We start from the raw sequence: 3132 nt of genomic DNA on the forward strand, positions 1-3132 counted from the left end.
TCCCTTAAATTTTGTACCTGATGTGAGTACCTTCTTCATCTCACCATAGTCCTGAACCTGCTTGAAATGCCCCTGTAGTGGGCTGAATTATGCCCTCCACCCAAAAATACACCTATGTCCTATCCCATAGAGTTTGTAAATATGACCTTATTTGAAAAAAGGATCATTGCAGATGTAATTCATAATCTCAAGATGAGATCATCCTTGATAATCTAATGGACCTTAAGTCCAGTAATAAATATCCTTATAAGAGACAGGAGAAGAAAAGGCACAGGCACACAGAGGAGGTTGTGTGAAGATAGACACAGAGATTTGAGTTTTGCAACCATAAGGCCAGGAGTGCCTGGAACTACCAGAAGTTGGAAGAGGCAGGAAATAATTTTTCTTTGGAGCATCGGGATGGAGCATGGCGCCACCCGTACCTTGATTTTGGACTTCTGGCTTCCAGAACAGTTTGATAATACATTTCTGTTGTAAGCCATCAAGTTTGTAGTCATTTGTTAGAGCAGCTTTAATCAACTAATACAGTCCCAAAGGCAGGTGTGTGACAGAAGTCTGTAAACCAAACTGGGGAGAAACCTCAACCCTTAGGTCCAAGCCTGGGCAGCTGGAGGTGTGCCAAAGTTAATAGAAAGAAACACAAGCACAAAATAAAAAGGTAAATGCAGTTTCTAGTAGATAAAATTGTGTGTGTGTGTGTGTGTGTGTGAATTTTTGTTGATTTATCAAATGTTTATTGAGTGCTTTCTATTTGCCAACCCCTGTGTCAGGCACTATGTAAATGCACAAACACACTTTCAGATACCCAAGCACAGATGTGCATGATTTAAATAAAGTCTTAAAAGATCATACTAAATTATGAAGAGGCTACAGAATTCTAATCAGTTTTCCCCAGAATGCTTGCCACGTTGCTTCCAGCTCCTTAAGAGATCTAGCAGAACATTTTCTCTGTTATTTCTTAATGTTCTTCGTTTACTGCTGGCTTGGTACTTTCTGTATCATATTGTAATGGAAGGTTCTCTTATCTTCCCTTTTCCCCCATAAAGTAAGCTCAATGAAGCTCAGTGAAGTCACGGATTGTCTTTTTAAACCTCTGTTTCCCCAGCAGTAATACATAGGTGCTGAAAGAATAAAATAAGCCATTTTTTAAAGAACAGAACCCAAATAACATTTTGAGAAAAACAATCAAACTCAAACTTCTGGGCTCAAGTGATCCTCCTACCTCAGCCTGTAAAGTAGCTGGTACAGCAAGTGAACATTATCACAACCTACTTTGAAGATGTTCTTTTTTATACACACATATAATAGGAAGCCTTATAATAGTACGCTTCTATTTCTTCATTCTCTGTTTTATACTATAGCTGTCATTTTTTTACTTATATATATATATATCATAAATTCCATATTACATTGTTTTTATTTTTGTTTAAAGACATAATTATCTTTTAAAGAGGATTTTTTTTATATATAAGAAAAAGCTATATATGTAATAGTATTGTTACCATTACTAGGGTTCTTCATTCCTGAATGTAGACTCATGTTTCTATCTGAAGGAAGTCCTTTTGTTTGAGGACTTCCTTTAACAGTTCTTGTAGTGTGGGTCTAGTTGGACCAGGCATTCTTTTAGGTTTTTTATATCTGAAAAAGTATTTATTTCACCTTCACTTTAAAAAGGTATTTCACTTAGTACGCAGTTCTTGGCTAACAGGATTTTATTTATTTATTTATTTATTTGTGCTTTAAAGATGTTGTTCCATTGTCTTCTTGCTTCCATTATTTCTGGCAGAAAATCTTCTAGACATAATTACCTTTGTTACTCTGTGCAGAACATGACATTTTCCCCCATCCGAATGTTTTAAGACTTTCATCAATTTGAGCAATTTGATTGTCATGTCCTTTAATGTGGTTTTCTTCAAGTTTTTTTGTGGTCGCATTTTTTGAGCTTCTTAAATTTGTGCATGTGTTTTTAAAAATCAATTTTGGAAAATTTCCAGCATTAAAAAATAATATTTTAATATATTAAATATATAATATAAGCCTAGTAAATATTTAATTTTTTTTTTTTTGTATTTTGGAAGACAATTAGTTCCAGGGACAACTATACATTATTAAGCCACTTGACATTGTCCCAAAGCACAATGATCACAATGATGATTGATTCTTTTTTATTTTATTCTCTTTTCTCTGTGTTTCATTTTTGTTGTTCTGTCTTTAAGCTCACTACTCTTCTTCCGCAATATCTAATCTTCTCAAATTAACCCTATTTACTGTACTTTGAAAATATCTTCCTTATCTCTATTTAATGTAGTAAACATATGGAATACGTCTTTTACTGCTATTAGGAAAAACCCAAATCATTTTTCCTCTGCTCTCACACTAACACAACAGTCAACACTAAAACGTTTGGGGATTTCTCCAAACTGGGAAGTAAGCAATCAATTCTGTAGCAGACACCAGCTAGGTGTTCTCCAATTGAATTCCAATACTGTCTCTTGGAGATAGCATCAGATCCCACAGTTTAAGGGCTCAGTCTCAACCCTCAACCCCACAATGTCAATTGCAAGTCTGCACCTCCAATACTTTTGATCCACTGGTTTCAAGTTCGGGTTCTTATGACGCCTGCTTTGGGTTCCATTAATTTGCTAAAGGGGCTCAGAGAACTCAGGGAGACACATTTACCAAGCTGTTATAAAGTATATTTTAAAGGATACTTAAAGGATACAAATGAACAGCTGAATGAAGAGATACATAGGACCAGGTCCAGGAGAGTCCTGTGTGCAGAAGCCTCTGTCTCTCTGGAGTTGGGATAAGCCACCCTCCCAGCATGTGGATGAGTTTTTGTTTACCTTTCTGTCAGCCTTCATGAGTTCAGCTTTCCAGAAGCCCCATGAACCCCGTCCTCCTGGACCTTTTATGTAGACTTCATTGGGTAGGCATGACTGAAGCATGGACAATCATGCCAAAATGTGGTTGGACAAAAAGAGTGTGATCTACACCCAGCAAGGCCTGTCTGTTCAGTGTCTACTTGGCCTCCCCACAACATTACCTTTTCTAGGATATGGGTCAGGTTCCCCCCTCTGGAATGAGTGTTTTATGATCCACAATTAGATTACAGTCCTGCCTTGGGCGGGC

Source organism: Cebus imitator, unplaced genomic scaffold, assembly GCF_001604975.1.
Source record: "Cebus imitator isolate Cc_AM_T3 unplaced genomic scaffold, Cebus_imitator-1.0 Scaffold693, whole genome shotgun sequence".
Classification (NCBI taxonomy): domain Eukaryota; kingdom Metazoa; phylum Chordata; class Mammalia; order Primates; family Cebidae; genus Cebus; species Cebus imitator.